This window comes from Sus scrofa, chromosome 1 (assembly GCF_054392235.1).
Source record: "Sus scrofa isolate SSC_HxYL_T2T_F1_AM1 chromosome 1, Sscrofa_HxYL_maternal_Yorkshire_Landrace_v2.0, whole genome shotgun sequence".
Classification (NCBI taxonomy): domain Eukaryota; kingdom Metazoa; phylum Chordata; class Mammalia; order Artiodactyla; family Suidae; genus Sus; species Sus scrofa.
Genome location: NC_139383.1, coordinates 46,412,248 through 46,433,384, shown reverse-complemented (window position 1 = coordinate 46,433,384; position 21,137 = coordinate 46,412,248). Strand labels below are relative to the sequence as shown.

At 33.6% G+C, this 21,137-nt stretch overlaps 1 protein-coding gene across 1 annotated transcript in view; it reads left to right on the top strand.

The window, feature by feature from the left end:
* EYS (EGF-like photoreceptor maintenance factor) overlaps positions 1-21,137 on the top strand; it is a 1,392,725-nt gene that overhangs the window by 267,712 nt on the left and 1,103,876 nt on the right. The window lies entirely within an intron of this gene.

Here is a 21,137-nt window from a genome sequence, read left to right as displayed (position 1 = left end):
TTGCTACTAACTATCAAAATAGTTGCTTCAATGCTGATGAGAAATTGATGGCTGATTTAATATGACTCTATCTGGAAAAGGGAATACTCAGTAAATTTATACCGCTTTTTATGATTTTTCTCATACTTCCTATTAAAATTTAAACATTTGAAATATAATGCATATATTTATATTTATATTTGTAAACACTTTAGGAATAATAGTTAAGTGTGCAAACAAAATATTTACCATTTCAATCAACTAAAACCGTCCTTAACTTTGCTTATGCACCAGACAGCATGGACATAGGTAGACTGATTATAGACTCTGACATTTTTCTGAGGTACAGGTAATGTACTTGCTCAGCTCTTGAGTGCTTCCAATCTGATTTCATGAAGAATAAGATAATTGAATGGTCAAAAATATTAGAATATACTTTGTCTCTGTGTAAGAACAGATTCATTATGGAACATAATTGAAAGATTATATATGGATTAATCAAAAGCCTTTCTTAAACTTTCATAAACTCAATTGTGTAGCAATAAGAATATACTAGTGTACAAATTTATGTTCAGTGATGTTTATTTCAGGAGTAATTGTAAAGACAAAAAAGGCATTGAAATATCAAGAAAGCTATAGTTAAATAAACAGAGAGACATGCACATCATAAGCTACTATAGAGATATTTTGAGAATAAAGATTTGGATCAGTATACTATTGACTCAGAGGGGTAGAAAAGCAAGCTGCAGTGGGTAGCATGATCCTGTTCTCGGGAAATGAAAGTTGGGATAGTTTTAACTCCCATCCAAGGAAGTCTCTTTTCAGGAAAAAGAGACTGCTTATAGATCCATGTTCATGCTTTATAACATCTCAAAAAGCTGAAAAAAAATTAAAATGTTTTAAAATATATGAGAGGCAAAAATAGCAGTAATTTTCTCCAAACCAAAGTAATGGGGAAGGCAGATATTAGAGTGATAAGCTATGGTATTCAATTTGAGCATATGCCAGTTTTGAAAGGGTTGCTTGTAGTATTAAGAAGCGAAAAAGCACTTCTGAGAACCTGAAAGAACTAGGGAGAAAAATCCATTGTCTGGTATGAATGTAGGGGGTTGCTTGGTTAAAATCCCTTGTTTAAATGGGCCAAAACCTCAAGGGGACAACAACTTAAGAGAAAGAGTAGCTTGGAAATAGATATGAATATAAACAGACTTGGATTTCAGGTCCATTATTAACTCTCTAAATTCTAGAAATTGAATTATGGTGATAGTGGACTACTACTGAGTTGACTCAACTTGAAGAAGTAACATATAAAAAAGGAAGAAATATAACTTCGTCTCATGCCTCACATAATTCCTACAAACAGTTTTGAAAATGTAATGTTAGCAACTGCTTCATAAATAACTATTGACACAAGGAGAAAAGACAGCTTGTTTTTTAATGAAAACAAAGTAGAGGATCGTGATGGTCCCCTGGGGCTCCAAGTATTAGAGCTAGACTTTTAAGTAGGTATGGTTTTTCTGCCAAAGAATAATGACAAGATGAAAAAGCTATAAGAAAATCAAATTAAATTTCTAAAACTGAATATAAAAGTAGTAGTCAAATAGAAAGCTAAATTTAGAACTATAACATTAAACACAACTGAAGGCAGAGGTAGGATGATTCACTATGTGTAATATGGAATGAAGCTCAAACAATTGAATAGTGAGAAATATATAATAATATGAGATATATAAAGGATAAAATAATGTGTAACAGGCAGATACTTGGAATCTCGCATAAGCAATATTAAGAGAGATAGAAAAAAAAAATTACGCCAAAAAGATAAAACAACCTTCAGTTTGTTTCAAGAAGTCCTATACCTCAGAGACAAGATCTAAAATATCTACTTCATCTCTGTCTCTTTGTCCATGTACATATCTACTTGTCTATGTATCTACACCACATATCTACCTATATTATCTATGTATAGTCCTCTGGACCTTTTAGAGCAAAACTGCTGAAAATTAACAAGGAAATGAAATCTTTTTAAAAAATATTGTCTTAAGATATAATTCATATACTGTAATAGTCACTCTTTTAAAGTAGACAATATAATTCTTTATAGTAAATTCACAATGTCATAGAACTCTTCCTACTATTTAATTCTGGAGCATTTTTATTACTCCCAATTTTTCTCTTTTCAACCTCAGATTACCTCTTCTGGATATATCATATAAGTGAAACCAAACAATATTTGATTTTATGTGTCTGTCATCTTTCACTTAGCACAATGGTTTCAAGATTCATTCATGACGTAGTATATATCAGCATTTCATGCTTTTTTATAGAAAAAATATTTTATTATAAGGATATCCCACTTTACTTATCAATTCATCAGTTGATGAACACCTACATACATTCATGCATAAGTTTTTACGTAGATGTGTTTTCATTTTTCTTTGACGTATTCCTAGGAATGAAATGGCAATGATCATGAAATTTGAATTTTATGTAATTTTCATGTGTCAGAAATGGTATTCTATTTTTGATTTTTTCTTCAACCATTTAAAAATATAAAAATAGGAGTTCCATTTGTGGCTAAGCAGGTTAAGAACCTGACTAGTATCCATAAAGATGCAGGTTATATCCCTGGCCTTGCTCAGTGGGTTAAGGATCTGGCATTGCCACTAGCTGTGATATGGTCGCAGATGCAGCTGGGATCTGGTGTTACTCTGGCTGTGGTGTAGGTCAGCAGCTGTGGCTCCAATTTGACCCCTAGCCTGGGAACTTACATAGGTCACAGCTGTAGCCCTAAAAAGAAAAAAAAAGTAAAAATAATTCTTAGCTCATGGACTGTAGTTAAATGGGCAGCAAGCGGGCTTTGGCCCATGTGCCATGATGTGCCAACCCTTGCTCTATTTACCTGGAAGAGAATAACTTCACTGCAACTCCTTTTAGGCAGTAAAGCCATGCCTTTTACATTCTCTTTACTCCACTGTATACCTCCCCAGGTCTTGCTTTTTAAGGATAACAAAGATATTTCCAAGTTTAAATTTTTAAAATAAGGAAGACTGAATTTTAATGTTTGCACATGGGAAACGTATGGGTAATTTTAATTATCTGTTGAATTTCATCCAAAATCTTTAATTTTTTGAAAAAAAGGTAAATCATCCTTGTTTAGTCTTTTTTATAGTTAGTAGTAAACTATAATGTTAAAAGTAGTACTATTTAACAAAGGAAAAATATAAAACATTCATATAGTAATCATAAAGTAGTATTAATAATCTATTACTGGATAAAAGGAAATTTGAGGCAGTGCATCCTTATTTGGTGTGTATATTGCATGTGTTTGTTGATGTTGAAATATCAGTTCAAAATATAAACCTGCAGTCATAGGCATTAAGCCAAATAGAAATGGTCTTTCTATTGGAAAATAAGAAGTTGAACCATTCATTGCCAGAGGGTCACCAGGGGTTTGCCTCTATAGCCCTCATATCCCATTTTTCTCCTGCATTTCAAACTCAAGAAGATAAATACCTTACCCTTCCACTGAGCTTCACTGGTTTTAGAAGCTGTCATACAGGTGCTCATTTGTCTCACACAATCCTGAGAAATGGATAGCACCATTATTAGCATCTCTAATTATACATGAAGATATTGAGGTTTTTTTTTTTTTTTTTTTTTTTTTTTTTTTTTACTACAAGTGTTGTAGTCAAATACGGTTGGTAATTAGCTAAGGCAGAACCCACCTTGCTGGATCTGAAAGCCAGGTTCTTTCCATTAAAAAACATGACTTTCTTCTGCAAATGCATAACCCCTGCAGTATATAGCATAGTCATTTGCTTCTATATTTAATAGTTAACCATGAATATTGGGGTGCCTGAACCTTTTCAAATAATTATTTTTGATTTGTTTGAATATATACTCAGTCTGCAGCCATACCATCCTGAATCCAATTTCATCTGGACATATACATGGGGTGAAATTGCATGGCAGCAAATTTTTACAATTACCAAGGGTTAGAAGCAACCTAAGTGTCCATCCAGAAAAGAAGGATAAAGAAGATATGGGGAATACATACAATAGAAGATTGTTCAGCCATAAAAAACAATGAGATTTTTTATTTGCAACAACATGGATGGATTTGGAGGGCATTATGCTAGGTGAAATAAGTCAGATAGAAAAAGATAAATACTGTATGATATCATTCAAATATAAAATCTAAAAATACAGAAAACTGTTGAATATAAAAGAAGGAACAGAATCAGGAATATGGAGAACAAACAAGCGTTTACCAATGGGGAGAAAGGTGGGAGGAGGGAAAAAGATAGGGGTAGGGGATTAGGAAGTAGAAACTATTGCTTATAAAATAAGCTATAAGAATATAGTATACATGACAGGGAATATAGCCGGCATTTTATAATAAATATAAATGAAGTAAACATTTAAAATTGTGAATCATATTATATACCTTAACTTAGAGTATTATACATCAACTGTATTTCAATTAAAAAAATAAAAAATGGTTAACCATGAATAATAAATTACTTTTGTAGTGTTTTTCTATTTTAAAAAACTTTCAAATATGTTAGATCACTTGAGGTTAACATCAACCATTTGAAAAGGCAAGATGATTAATAATACCCCAATTTATTTAGAAAACATTTGATTTTAGACAGTTTGAGTAATTTCTCTGGCAAGCACTCAGGCATAGAGGATCATAAGATTTAATCTCTATCCTAGTTTCAAATATGTCAAGCCTTTTATCACTACATACTGCCTCTAAATAGGTCTTGTTATTAATTTTCTTAAAAATGTGTATGGCTTTATGTTTGTAAAATGCTTCTATAAGCATTTTATCAGTGTGATAACAACTCTTTTAGATAAGTAAGTCATCTTTGCCTTTAGGATCGTGGAATTGAGAACCTATAATTCAAATTCTTCATTTTTCAATTTTAATTTTTAATGTTTTTCTTCTATTCCTTCCCTAGAAAATCTTATTTAGTATTTATACATGCTAAGAACTATTCCATGAATGCACAAAATGCTGTAAATAAAAAGTAAAGATTACAACAAACACAGGAAATGGACTGGGTCAAAAAATACATTGTCTTACACTACAGTGAGGCCTACGGTGTTATCTCATGATTCCCTGAGATACAGAAAAATAGTCAACAAAAGTAGAGATAAGACTCAAGAGAAATCTTCCTGAGGCTGATGACATTTGAACAGAATTTTAGAAGGTGAATAAAAATAATATCATGGAGAAGAAAAACTTATGCTCTGGAGCAGAAAAGGAAAAGATCAGAATATATTTAGGAACAAAGATAATCAAGCATCAGACTTATTTTTCTAAAACACAAATCTTCCATGTTATTCTCTTGCTAAAATAAATGTCTTCTTACTGCCTATGAAATGCCTACACATTTTGTTCAAAAAAAAATCTTCCTGATCTGGAAACTTTCTGGTGTAATTTCCTGTTGTATTCATATTAATTAAAGCAAAGCTGTAACATTACTGAACTGTTTGCAGTTCTCAAAGTCTAATGTATTCCCCAAGGCTTTAATGCTTTAGAACATCCCCTTACTTAAAGATCTTCCCTATTCAGTAGCTTTCCTGGTGATATGCAAGACTTGGTTTACTTATTACCTTTTTTGAATATGCCAGCAAAGTTATAGTTTTGTTTGTTTGCTTGTTTGTTTGGCCAGCACCTGCTACATATGGAAGTTCCCTGGCAAGGGCTCAAATTGGAGCTGCAGCTGCTGGCCTACACCACAGCCACAGCAATGCCAGATCTAAGCCGCATCTGCAAGCTTACCCTAAAGTGTAGGGCAAGGGCAATGCCAGATCCTTAACCCTCTGAGCAAAGCCAGGGATCAAACCCACATTCTCATGAATACTAGTCAGGTTCATTTCCACTGAGCCATAATGGGAACTCCAGGGTCATTCTTTATTTAAGATGTATAACATTTTATCTTACCCATCTATTACCTGTCTATCTCTTGTACTCCATATGCTCTTTTTTCATGCTTAAATTATATCTACAATACTGTGCCTGCCACATAGTAGACAAATAATTGAATTGTGTCGAATGAAAAACTGAATAAATGATTTTCACTGAATCTTGTCACTAAAATGTATGAGGACAATCCTTGTAAAAATGTTAAAATGAACAAAGGAAATCAACTAACTTACAAAATAATCATTTTTTTAGGGTTAGTGACATATAACACAGCACCTACAAAGCTAGTCAAAAATTAATCTGTGAATTTCAGTAAGTATTTCTAATACCTGTTTAAACTCAAATTCCCCAGAAGTCTACTAATCCATTTGGCATGCTCAGTAATGACAGTAGCTTCTGGATTCATAATGGTGAAACCACCTGTTTAATGTTAAATTTGGAAGCTCTAGGGGAAATAATGGTATGTTGGGTGGCAAAGCTGTTGTGTGCAAGACAGACATTGCTTTGTATTCATCAGTTCCATTAGAATCAGTCACCTCATAGCAGGGTAGTAGCTTTGATGAAAGAGTTATGTTAAGACTTAATCTAGATAAAGTGCAGGTAATACTGAATTATCAGCGGAAACACTGAGAGGATGTGGCCTGAAATAAAACCAACTTTTCTCTGCAAAGACAAGTTACCTTTCTGTAACTTTCTAATTCTAAAGATAAGACATGGTTTTGAATATCCTCAGACTATCTGCTTAGGTATAACAACTTATATACTTAGCCAATCCAACATACCTGTGCTGTACTTTCCATGTTTCAAGATGCAGTGTGACCACTTATTTTGACTTATCAATTATTTGTAGCATATTCATTTTTCTTGTCTTGGACTGATATAACAAAAATACTATTGTATTTTTTTGGTTAATGTGACCTCGTTAATTCCTTATGAACTATTAATATTGGTCGACTGGTTTATCTCATTTAAATATGGAAAGAAATCACCCTGAAAATTGCTATTTTACTAATCAGTAGAATTATATACCATGATGCATATCTCAGACTCTAATGTCCATTTCTTACATTTCAGTTGGACACAATAATCTGCTCTGGTTATCAAGCAGTGGGAATGCTTAATGAGTATAATTAGTCAAGGGACTACTAAAAAATTTTCCTGAGTATTAAAAAATTCTCCTACTCTTCTCACTCCTCCTTCACTCATATACTACTACAATTAGAAGAGATATATTATTAATTACCCAATAGCAGAGGCTATAGTACAATCTAAAATTATTAAACCCATCTTAATAAAATTGCTCTCTCTATAATGTCAGTGCAGTTACTCAGTAAAAACATTTCTTCACAGATGATCTACTTTGGAATTAGCTATAATAAACCAATTATTTCAGTATAAAAGATAAAACTATTTTTTTCCTTTCTTTACATGACTCCTCCTATCATTACTTCTTTCTTCTTTCCTTTCCTACTTCCTTACTTTATTCCTTCCTTTTTCTTTTTTGGTGCATATTTTTATTTCCTACATTTATTCATCATTTTAAAACATTTTTATTCCCTTTTCTCTTCCCTTACATGCTTTTTTTCTATTTTATTTTTAAAAATAAAAGTGATTTAGGATTTCTGAAAAGAATAAATTACTGAATGATTAATCCTGTGATCATATGAGAAAAACATTTATGTAGATCTGTCTTGACAGTTATTGGCACTATAAGATTTGAAAGAAATGTAGGGCTTAAACCCTATTTTCCATGAGCTTATGTACTATAATGCAGTTAAGACACATAAGTAAATAAGTGCATCTTAAAGCAATTTATGATGGATACCAGCTGAGCTGCACAAGTTCAGTGAATATTAAAGCAAGTGATCTCTTTAGGCAATCATTCTGATGGGTTATATGCTACATAAATGGGAATACTCTGAATGACATCAGATAATAATAATATGTCTCTTAATGATGTAAAGGTCATTTGTGAGATTAAGAGAAAACCATAATAGCCCCATTTATTCACCAGTGATATTTAAAATCTGAGAGTACAACAGATCATGGAATTAACATTAAGTTTTTGTATAAATACACTGTGCTTAAAAAATTTATTCCAAAGATATTCTCAATTTGTTTATTGGATTTGAAGCAGAAATGTCACTGATAATCACCCTCATCATTTTACACTGTGTTTAATCAGTGACTACAGAAGGCTGATATTAGAAATTAAATGTATACTGTCGATAAAAACCTGGCAGCATCAAATACAGCTTTTATAAGAAAAGGACTTTTCTCTAGAATAGAGTAATAGAAAATTAGCCATCTTTCTGGCCACAAGTACAGATAGAATTAAAATTAAGTACTCAGCTATATACCTAGCAAACAACCTTATATAATATTTGGGTATAGACATTGTATTTATGTACTGGAGATAATGATGTTACCACACATTTAGTGATTTAGAACAACACACATTTATTTTTTATTTATTACTTAGTTTTTTGCTTTTAAGGGCCACACCCAGGGCATATGTAAGTTCCCAGGCTAGGGGTTGAATCGGAGCTGCAGCTGCTGGCCTACACTACAGCTACAGCAATGCGAGATCCAAGCCATGGGTCTGTGACCCACACCACAGCTCACTGGCAACATTGGATAGCTGACCCACTGAGTGATGCCAAGGATTGAACCTGCATCTTCATAGATACTGGTCGGGTTCATTTCCACTGAGCCACAATGGGAATTCCGAGAACACACATTTATTGTCTTACAATTTCTGTGGGTAAAAGCTCTAAGCACAGCTCAACTGAGTCCTCGGTTTAGAGTCTCAGTGGATCAAGATACTGGGCTTAGCACATTCAAGGCTCAATTCAGGAAGGATCTACTTCTAATCTGTCTTGGATTGTTGGCAGCATTTAGCTCCTTGCAGACTGGCAATCTAGAAGCATCAATTTTAGCTGTCTGTTCTCTTTCATGGCCCTCTCCTTATGGCGCCTTACAATATGGCACCTTGCTTCTCCAATGCCAATGGACAAGAAAGTCATTTAACAAGATAATTGTTACAACCTTGTGTGATATCATAATATACATATAATCACTCATTATTTTCATTTTTTGTCATATCCTATTGGTTAGAAGCCAATGACAGGTCCTCTCCATATTTATAATAAAGGGATTGTACTAGGATGTGAACACCTGGAGGCAGGGATCATAAAGGCCACCTTAGGGTTTACTCACCACAGGCATTATAAGTCAGTTATAGTAAACAAACAAAAACCCCCACATTTGTTTGTATATGAATATTACTTAACCCAATTAAATAATAGGTCTTTAACATCAGAATTACTGGGTGCTGCACTAAATATTAGTTCTATTAATTGACTGATTTGCCATTGGTTTGCTTTAGAATTGGTTAAGAATGATTCCCATAATTACTCCTAACATGGAAAAATAGCAGATATGAAATAGTAATAACTTTTTACCTGGAGATCCCACAGAGAGCTTTACAGTTTTACCTAGTATGTATATGTAAATTGATTAGGTGATACAATAAGTGGTTTGAAAATAATTTTCAAAATAATTCTAATTTTACATTTATAAAATTATTAATCTTGAACATTAATTTTTCAGTGAAGTAATGTTGCTAATTATTTGTAGTTCCATTTTTGTACTATATTATACTTGGAACTATTAATTTAATCCTTGAGAGAGAAGTAAATACAGAAAAAAAGAGTTTAAACATAAACAATATAAGATAATCAGAATGGACCTTAAAAATAATAAGCAAAGGTTTTGTCTTCTTTGCTTTATGTTGCTTTGTTTCATTTTTCAGGCTAATATTATTTGTTAACAAATGATACATATGAAAAGGAAAATTCTATCATCAGATCTTTATAAACACCTTTGTTAAAGAATTTCAGGAGTTCCCGTCATGGCTCAGTGGTTAATGAATCTGACTAGGAACCATGAGGTTGCAGGTTCGATCCCTGACCTTGATCAGTGGGTTAAGGATCCGGCATTGCTGTGATCTGTGGTGTAGGTCACAGATGCAGCTCAGATCCTGTATTGCCGTGATGACTGTGGTGTAGGCCAGCAGCTACAGCTCTGATTAGACCCCCAGCCTGGGAACCTCCATATGCTGCGGGTGTTGCCCTAGAAAAAACAAAAAGACAAAAAAAAAAAAAAAAAGAATTTCATTTTTCTCAGGAAAAATGGAGATTATATAAGGAGAAAACTTAGAGTGTACTGCACTGATTTACTATTCTTAAAGAATGGATAATTTTGTGATATAATAAAAAATGCCTATTCAGAATTTCCTTAAGCATTTTTCTTGTGATTTGGAATTCATGATTTTTCTTTGAAGACTTCCTACTTGAGAAAACACTAATGATAAATAAGGATACCTTTACATTTTCTCATTTTTATGTGTAACTTCCTTAGCGTTCTTAGCCTCTTATCAGGTAACACTATGTATAGATATCTATTCAATTAAACCATCCTCCCATGAGTTATATTTAGATTAAAACTCTATGTAAACATGTAAGCAGACATCATATCATTCTGCATGAGATCTGGAGCACAAAGGTAAGTTGACACTATCACTTCCTTATTATTAGTATACTGCATATTAATACAGCTTATGCTTTCAAGCAGCTATGCTGCATTTCATTTTATCTTATATTTTCTGTCAGCCAAAAACTTCTTTTTTTTTCACATATACTGTTACCAGCCCAGATATTCCTGTTCTATGTAGTTGGTATATCAATACTTCAAAGTCAAATTATTATTCACTTTGCCAAACTTCAGTGTGCTGATTCAATATTCTGTTTTGTTTAGATTTTTCAATTCAATTGTTGTCTAGCACATTAGCTTCTCCAAAGCAATGAGAGACACTAGAAACTTTACTATGCCTCCTTTACTGTCATGTACACTGCAGGCAATTACTAGACACCTACTGACTGAGTGGAAAAGGAAACTCATGACACTCAAGATCCATTTCTGGTTAATGACACATGAGGGAACATTTTTAGAGTCATTTCAGAGATTTGTTGAGATACTGGAACATTAAACCCTGAGCTAATCTACCTCTGTATTTCGTTTTTGCAAGATGACTTGTTCCTTTAATATTTATGTCAGTTGGCAATGTTTTATTACTTCCAGCTAAAGCAAAAAAAAAAAAGTAAATGATTGAACCCACACTATATACTAAAAATTATGCAGAATATACTGTAGAAGTTATATTACTTTTCCATTCCTGCATAACAAATTTTCGTAATGTCAGCAGCTTGAAACCACGCAAACTTAGTGTCATAGTTCCTGTGACTCAGGAGTCTGGGCATAAGTTAGCTAGGTTCTCTCTTCAGCGTCTCACAAGTTGCACTCATGGTGTGAGTGGTGGGGTACAATCTCATTGGAGACTCAAGGTACTCTTTGAAGAATTCCATTTATTATGATTATAGGACTAAGGTCCCCATTATCTTGCCAGCTGTCATATAGGAACTATCCTGAGATCTGCCTTCAGGTCTGAAATACACGACCTCTCCATAAGGCTTCTCACAACGTGGTGACTAACTTCCTCAAGGCCAGCAGAAAAATTTTTGCTATTGTCAAGTATGTGCAGGTAATCTCCTTAACTCAAAATCATATGATTACGAACTTTACTTGTATCTTCAGAATAATTTCCTCATTGTCATATATAACCTGTAATATGGTATTCCTTATATTTATAAGTTCTATTGGCACTCAATGGAAGTAGATTATACTGGGTATGAATGCTTGAAAATGCAAATATTCAAACTATTTAAAAATTTTCCTTACTATAAGAGTTATTTTGAGCGTACTTTTATTAACCTTGTTTTTTTACTTTCTAAATTTTTTATTAAAGAATTTTATTACATTTATAGTTGTACAATGATCATCACAACCCAATTTTATATCACTTCCATTCCAAACCCACAGTACACCCCCCACACCCCAACCTGCCTCTTTTGGAAACCCAAGTTTTTCAAAGTCTGTGAGTCAGTATCTGTTCTGCAAAGAAGTTCATTTTGTTCCCTTTTTTAGAGTCCACATGTAAGTGATAGCATTTGATGTTGGTGTCTCACTGTCTGACTGACTTCACTTAGCATGATAATTTTTTTTTTCCATAGAATCAGTTTTATTTTTTTTTTAATTTTTTAAATTGTTATTTCCCCAATACAATTTTTTTCCAACTGTACAGCATGGTGACCCAGTTACACATACATATATACATTCTTTTTTCTCCCATTATCATGCTGCATCATAAGTGACCAGTCATAGTTCCCAGTGCCACACAGCAGGATCTCATTGCTAATACATTCCAAAAGCAATAGTTTGCATCTATTAACCCCAAGCTCCCAATCCATCCCACTCTCTCCCCTTCCCCCTTGGCAACCACAAGTCTGTTCTCCAAGTCCATGTTTTTCTTTTCTGTAGAAAGGCTCATTTGTGCCATATATTAGGTTCCAGATATAAGTGATTTCACATGGTATTTGTCTTTGTCTTTCTGACTTACTTCACTCAGGATGAGAGTCTCTAGTTCCATCTTTGTTGCTGAAAATGGCATTATTTTGTTCTTTCTTATGGCAGAGTAGTATTCCATTGTGTATATATACCACATCTTCCTGGTCCTCTTATCTGGCAGTGGACATTTGGGTTGTTTCCATGTCTTGGCTATTGTGAAGAGTGCTGCAGTGAACATGGATATGCATGTGTCTTTTTCAAGGAAAGTTTTGTCTGGATATATGCCCAAGAGTGGGATTGCTGGGTTATATGGTAGTTCTATGTATAGTTTTCTAAGGTACCTTCATACTGTTCTCCATAGTAGTTGTACCATCCTACATTCCCACCAAGAGTGCAGGAGGGTTCCCTTTTCTCCACACCCCCTCCAGCATTTGTTATTTGTGGATTTATTAATGATGGCCATTCTGACTGGGGTGAGGTGGTATCTCATGGTAGTTTTGATTTGCATTTCTCTAATAATCAGGTATGTTGAGCATTTTTTCATGTTAGCATGATAATTTCTAGGTCCACGCGTGTTGCTGCAAATGCTATTATTTCTTTACTTTTAATGGCTGAGTAATATTCCATTGTGTATATGTACCACATCTTCTTTATCCACTCCTCTGTTGATGGACATTTAGGTTGTTTCAATATCTTGACTATTGTATAAAGTGCTGCAATGAACATTGGGATACATGTATCTTTTCAAGTCATGGTTTTCTCTAGGTTAGATGCCCAGGAGTGGGATTGCTGGATCAAATGGTAATCCTATTTTGAGTTTTCTGAGGAATCTCCATACAGTTTTCCACAGTGGTTGCACCAATTTACATTCCCACCAAGAGTACAATAGGGTTCACTTTTCTCCACACCCTCCCCAGCATTTACTGTTTTTAGACTTTTTGATGATGGCCATTCTGGCCAGTGTAAAGTGGTACCTCATAGTGGGTTTTGATTCGCAGTACTCTAATAATGAGTGATGTTGAACATCTTTTCATGTGTTTTTTTGCCATCTGTATGTCTTTTTGGAGAACTCTCTGTTTAGATATTCTGCCCATTATTTTTTGATGGCGTTCTTTCGATAACCTTGTTTGCAAAGGTGTGAAAATGAGTTGATTATAGTTAATGCCTAAGATAATTTACTCCTTAATAAGCAAGGTGTACAATTGGCTACCAAAAGAATGCTTTTCTTTATTTAATGCTGAAGGAGTATGATGTACACTGAGTACTATATTTTGCAATGATTCATGTTCTACCAATTGTATCCTTTACTGCATGTGTTATATTTGGCATACTTGGTTAGGAAGAGGAATTTCCCAAATAAGATCCGACCTGAAAGTGTCTTCCCATTGGGCAAAATGATAGACAAGGTGAAAATTGTCACAGTCAATAATATTTCCTACTTATCACAGATTATGGTAGCTATTAACTGTGTACTATCAATACTAAATAGGTTAAATAGTAATTCATTTTCATTTTCTTTCCTTGAACTTCATCCCAAAAATTTAGGTAGATAAAAAGTAGCCTATAATGGCATAGGTATGGGAGTACTGACATTAACCATAGATCCTTCTTTTGAGCAAATCCATTTATTAAAAATCAATTTTTAGGAGTTCCCATTGTGGCACAGTGGTTAACTAAGAACCATGAGGTTGCGGGTTTGATCCCTGGCCTTGCTCAGTGGGTTAAGGATCTGGCATTGCCTTGAGCTGTGGTGTAGATTGCAGATGCAGCTCAGATCCCGTGTTGCTGTGGCTCTGGCGTAGGCCAGTGGCTATGGCTCCGATTTAACCCCTAGCCTGGGAACCTCCATATGCCTTGGGAGCAGCCCAAGAAATGGCAAAAAGTCAAAAAAAAAATCAATTTTTAAAATGTTGATTTTCAACAGACATTCAAAAAGAGACCATTGAATCAATACAAAGAGAAAATGTTTCTTTTACAATTGTTCATCATGGTGTAAAGTTTGGTAAACAATGAGTAAGTCATTACACTAAAATATATAATCTAGGAACTTAAAAATGTTTAATATTTAAGGACTCTTCCTATCTTTGTTAGATTAATAGTATAATTTGGAAAACATCCTAAATGACTTATACTGACAATCACCTAAAATCTTGCCATATTTTATTGCCTAAAACATGGCAGTACTTTTCACAATTGTTAAATAAGCTAGTTTGTTTATAAAATCAGCTATATATGAACTGGAAAATAGGGATTTTTATTTTCCCTCAAATTATAATAAGATCAATTCTTCCAACTCCCTTGGAAGATAATCTGCTACCATGAACATGATGGAATAGTATATTCTTTGACTTTCTTTTATAAACTGTGATGATGTATCCTTGCATGGATTTATTTGGAATTATCCTATCTAATTTTTCAGTCATCTTCATGAATCCACTTAAATTCTTTATTAAATTTGGAAAAACTTCTGCCATTTTCTTCAAATGATTTTTCTAAACCTTTTGTTTTTCTTCTTCCCTCACTGACTCTAATGATACAAAAGGTATGTATTTGGCTATAGTCTCACAAGTGTGAGTTTCACTTACTTTTTTCAGTCTATTTTCTCTTTGTTTTTCAGTTTGGACAATATTTTCTGTCTTCAAATTCACTGATTCTTTTTGTTTTGTTTTGTTTTGTTTTGTCTTTTTGCCTTTTCTAGGGCCTCTCCCGTGGCATATGGAGGTTCCCAGGCTAGGGGTCTACTCAGAGCTGTAGCTGCTGGCCTACGCCAGAGCCACAGCAACTCAGGATCTGAGCTGTGTCTGCTACCTACATCACAGCTCATGGCAATGGCAGATCCTTAACCCACTGAGCAAGGCCAGGGATTGAACCCACAACCTCATGCTTCCTAGTCAGATTCATTAACCACTGAGCCAGGACAGGAACGCCAATATTCTTTTTTTCTTAACCCTCTCTCTTTTGTGTGTATGCATCTCAATGTTGTGGTATCAATATGCTTTTACTTTTTTTTCATGTTCTTTTGTATACTCATATTTTTCCCTTGTTACAATGGTGCTTATATAATATATTGTAAAATTATAACATTTTATTTAAAACTAATAATAATTTAACATTAATACAATTTCTAATCTTTACTTCTCCCTCTAATATTTTAGGGTACTGATGTCACAATTTACATGTATTTTATATTATATAGCTAATATCAGATTATTTTATTACTACATTTTGAAACTTTTAAATTAGAATTGTGAGTGAATTATGCACCACCATTATGCTACCACAGAATCCAAATTTGAATATATATTTACCATTGCCAATGAATTTTACATTGTCTTCTTATGTTTTAAGGTTAATTGACATTCCTTTCTTTCCAAAATATTTCCTTTAGCATTTCTTTTAAGCCAGGTCTAGTGTTGATGAATTCCCTCAGCTTTTGTTTGTCTATGAAAGTCTTAACCCTCTTTTATTTCTGGAGTAGAGCTTTGCCAGATGTACTATTCTTGCTAAACAGGTTTTTGTTTTACTTTTTTCAATACTTTGAATGTCTTTCCATTTTCTTCTGGCCGGAAAATTTCTGTTGAAAAATGCACTGATAGTCTTATGAGGACTCACTTGCATGTAACTTCTACCATTTCTCTTGCTGTTTTTTAAATTTAAATTTAAATTTCTCTTGTTGCTTTTTCTTTGACTTTTGACAATTTAATTATAGTATGTTTCACAGTAGCTCTACTCAGGTTAAACATATTTGGTGACTTTTGCACCTCTTGGATCTGGGTGCCTATTTCTAGCCTCATGTTTGGGAAGTTTTCAGCTATTATTGCTTTAAATATACTTTCTATCCCTTTCTCTTTCTCTTCTCTTTCTAGAATTCCCATGATGTGAATATTGTTTCTTTTCATTGTGTCCATAACCCCATAGGCTTTCTTCACTCTTTTTTATTCTTGTTTCTTTCTGCTCCTCTGATTGGATAATTTCAATTTTCCTATCTCCCAGGTCACTGATCCTTTCTCCTGCATGGTCAAGTCTGCTTTTGAAATTCTTCTGAATTTTTCAGTTCAGTTATCGTATTTTTCAGTTCTAGGATTTTTAAAAATTGTTTCTGTTTCTTTGACAAACTTTTCCTTTTGTTCATACAGTTTTCCTAATTTTGTTTAGCTGTCTGAATGTTCACTAAACTTTTTAAGAGAATTGTTCTTTTTTTTTGACTGACAGTTCATAGATCTCCATTTCTGTATCATCAATCACTTGAGCTTTATTAGTTTCCTTTAGTGGCATCATATTTACCTGACTTTTTGTGATACTTGATTTTTTTATGTTGCTATTTATGCATTTGAGTAAATGGTCTCTTTTCCCAAACTTTGCAGGCTTTCTTTGGCAGAAGCAGTGTAGGTTTTGACAGTCAGCTTAGTGTAGGTTTCTGGATGTGTCTGCTGGAACCATCCTTGGGCAGGTGTAGCCTACCATTAGGGTCTATTTTGTTTTGTTTTGTTTTGTTTTGTTTGTCTTTTTGTTGTTGTTGTTGTTGTTGCTATTTCTTGGGCCGCTCCCGCGGCATATGGAGGTTCCCAGGCTAGGGGTCGAATCGGAGCTGTAGCCACCGGCCTACGCCAGAGCCACAGCAACGCGGGATCCGAGCCGCGTCTGCAACCTACACCACAGCTCGCGTCTGCAACCTACACCACAGCTCACGGCAACGCCGGATCGTTAACCCACTGAGCAAGGGCAGGGACCGAACCCGCAACCTCATGGTTCCTAGTCGGATGGGTTAACCACTGCTCCACAACAGGAACTCCAGGGTCTATTTTTGGAAGAAGAAACTGCTTGATCTCCAAGGTTGAGGGTAGTGGGTGTGCCACTGGCTGAGAACAGCTGAATAATACTGGTCAGGTTTTTAACCTGCTGAGTCAAAAAGGAAACTACCCTCCTACTTTTCTAATGCATTCTGTCTTGGTCTCTGTGGTGCTTTAGCTTCACTCCCAAATTCTAGGATTCTCTTAGTGATACTTTGTCCATGAATAAATGTGAGTTGTTTTTCTTGTGAGAGAAAAGTCATGAATGACCCATGTCTCCATTCTGGTGACATCATTCTCCTTTGTCTTAAGATACCCTTGATATTTCTTCTTTTTAACCCAATCCATCGCTAATCCTGTTTTACCTCCCCCCCCCCTTTTTTTGGATTCTACCTTCTTTCCCTTTATTTTTACCTCCTTAGGTTAAGCTGCCATTATCATTCCCTGAACTAATCTAGCAGCTTTCTAACAATTTCCCTAGTTTTTCCCTGTCCTCAGACATTTCATTTTGGATACTAAAAATAGAACTTCCCAAAGCATAAATCTTATTTTCAAAGTGCATTTCCACTCCATCCTTCCATCCCTCCATCCCTGTCTTAAAACTCCTCAATGTCTTTTATCATCTTAACATAAAGTGGTCAGTCTAACATGAGCCCCAGTCTGGGCAAAGTTTCACCTCTCGACCTTATTGTCCCTCTAACTTCTTTCAACATACTATGTACTTGAGGGCCTTTTAACATTCTTTGGGGATTTTGTCTTGTTTTGTTCTGATTGCATTGGCCTCTGCACACCACCCTTTCTCTAACTCTGTGCCTAATGGAGTTACTAGGATGTTTCATGTCTACCCTCAGCGAAGCTAATTGGAATGAATTTCTTCATTAGGAGGCTTATGGAACGATATAGCTATTCTTCTTTATTATTAACCAGAGTTTCTTTATCATTTTGCACCATTATTTGCTTGATGTTATCTTCTTACTTGAGCTTTTAATTCTATCAAGTCAGAGGTCAAAAGATGTATTTGATCTCATTCACTCATGTATCCTGATTTTCTACGCAATGTATGGTACACACATGGCATTCAATAAAATTCTTTTAAATTAATTAAAAAATGAAGTATTGTTTTGACTTTTTTTGTCTGGTAAAACACTGTGATGTTCTCTTTTGATATAGATACGTCTGTGGAGGATATTTATTCTTCATGATGTGTGTAAGATACATACTTTGCAATTTGCCTTTAATTCTGTTTGTCTTTTTTTATTTTAAAAAGTAAGTTCATATCCTTTGATATGGCATATGGATGATAAATATTGTTACTTGTTCAAGTACTGCCTCTCTGAAGTATTTTCAGGATAAACTGCTAGTTTTGTCAAAGTAACTCAGTTATTTCTATGGTTAGAGAAATAATTCTAATTATAATGAAATGCTAGCAATATAGAGTAAAAAGCTTCATTAAGTTAAATATTAAACATAAAGAGGTGTTTTTAAAATGATTGAAACTTTTTAAAAGTGGATAATTTTTGTAGTTTTCGGTCTGATAATAACCTACTTCCATTACAAATGTTAAATACCATTTAATTATTACTGCTTGACAATTTCTAATCTTTAAGAAAGTTCATTCTGATTTAATTACATTTTACTATAAATCTATATTATCTAATAGTTCTCCATGTGTCTAATTTACATATTTCTCTATGGCTAACTCACTTTACTTATGATGAATACTTTAGTGGTCCAATTTTTCTAGTAACATATGTTAGAAATGGTCAATATATTTGATTTGTAATTGAAGTAGAAGTTTGAATTGAAAAGAAATATAGAGTTGTCTTTATTTTATAGTTATAATGCTAATGAATTAATCATTTAGAACAGATCTATGTATTTATTTCTATAAGTAAATATTATACAGAAATAGTAATATTTACTTTAAGTGCACATGTAAAAGATTCACAGTATATTTGCTCTAGATCATGAATTTTGGAAGTGTTAAAGTAAGGATATGAAGCTCTGTGGCTAGTACACAATTTTCAAATAGTTAAAGCCAATTTTAGAGTAACTAAGATATATAGAACAATTTACATTTACAATGCTGTTTTCTGACAAGCATCTTAGATATCTGTGTATAGTCAAATAAAATTACATTTAATGGTTAGTACTAAAATTCCGTATCAAATATATCAAACAAAATCACAAATAACTGATAAAATATAGACACACTCTGATTTTATATATATATATTTATTTTAATGAATATGATTTGCCACTTTAATTTTAACTAATATGAATTTTAAAAGTCTTTGAGTCTTTTTGAAGAAAATGTTGATGCTAAACTGTATATAAGTAAAAAATTCCTTATAATGGTGTGTCTGGAATGATAGAGCATTTAAATCATGGGTGTTCTATTTTAATTACAAACGTAGGAGAACAATATTATATTAAAAAAACAGAATGGAAAAAGCTAACTCAGTGACATTCATTTGAAAAAATAACACAGTTTCATAAAATAAGTTTGCCCTTGGAAAATTATCATTCTATTTGAGGAGAACTACAGTATTTGACTAAATAGGGTAAAATATAAAGCTATGTGGTTTATTTTACTCTTACAGCTATTGCAAATGAAATAAACTGAAACATTCCACCTGTAGTTGAAATATTAACATTTTCCAGAATTTCCCTAAGAAATCAAATTATTTTCCAAAATAGGAAATGAATAGTCTAAATTACTGAAGCGTGACATCATTCACCATACAACTTCCATAGCCACCACAAAAGTTCTAACCCAAATCATCTCACACTTGGAGAAAGTGTAAACCAGTCTCTAGACTCACAAATCTCCTGCCTATCATGTATTTAGTCATAGATTTTCTGAACAACTTCTGCTTTTCTTCAACTCTGAGTCTCCCAGTATCTGGCCCATTATTCTTCTATAACTCCTTCCCAAAATATTCCGGTATCTACATTGTACTTAGTTCCACAATATAATTTGTCTGTCTTAAAACTTACCTCAATATTAACATTAAATTGATCTTTTTAGATTTTAGATTTTTATTTAGGCTCAAGCAGAAATGCAAATTTATTCCCAAATAAAATTAATTTCCTTTTGTATGTGAATTTATTCTTCTTCATGTGTTTTATTATCTCAATTGCATTTTGCCTCTTACAATAAACCCTTTTGAGATCTCATTTAAAAAGTTTTATTTTTTAGCAACTTTAATTTTTAACTTGCATTCAATTGTCTAATTTCAAAAATTCTGCTTTCTCATTGTCTTTTACAATGTAAGGATCATATATTTATTCATTATCTTACATCCCCAATATATCTTTTATTAACACATGGTTTTATCATTCTTTCTCTTTCTTTGAGGGTTTATATAATTTTAGATTAATCCATAATTTTGAATATTATCTTTCTCTAGCCTACCTTTATTAAGGTAAATCTGCTATACAAGCTGCTATACAAATTAGGCAGAATGTGGATGTGATAAGAGCTTACTTATTTTTTAATGAATAGTCTGAGTACAGTGCGTTCTGACTATCATGCAGGATCTACCCCCCAAAGTCATTCAAGGACCCTCGGGAACACAGTGCGAGGCTCTGATACCTTGTTCTATAGAGATGATCTCTATAATCATGAGTGTCTCCTATTTGTAGATTTGTCTACCCAAGAGTGTGGAGCTTGACTATATCACATCTCTGCCTCTTCTGTCCAACTTGGGTTTCCTTTTTTCTATCTCTTTTCTGCTATTTCTCAGGTTTTTCTTTTGTAAATAGTTGTAATTTTGATGTGCCCATGGGAGGATGTGAGCTCAAAGTCTTCCTCCTGCAATATCTTGGCTACTTCCCCATAGCGGGTTTTTTTTTAGTTTTGTGCTTAACATTTATTCACTAATTTGCTGGCTCTTGCTCTTCCTTTTGATGGGATTTCTATGAACAAATAAAATAAACTATTTTATGTAAAATACTTA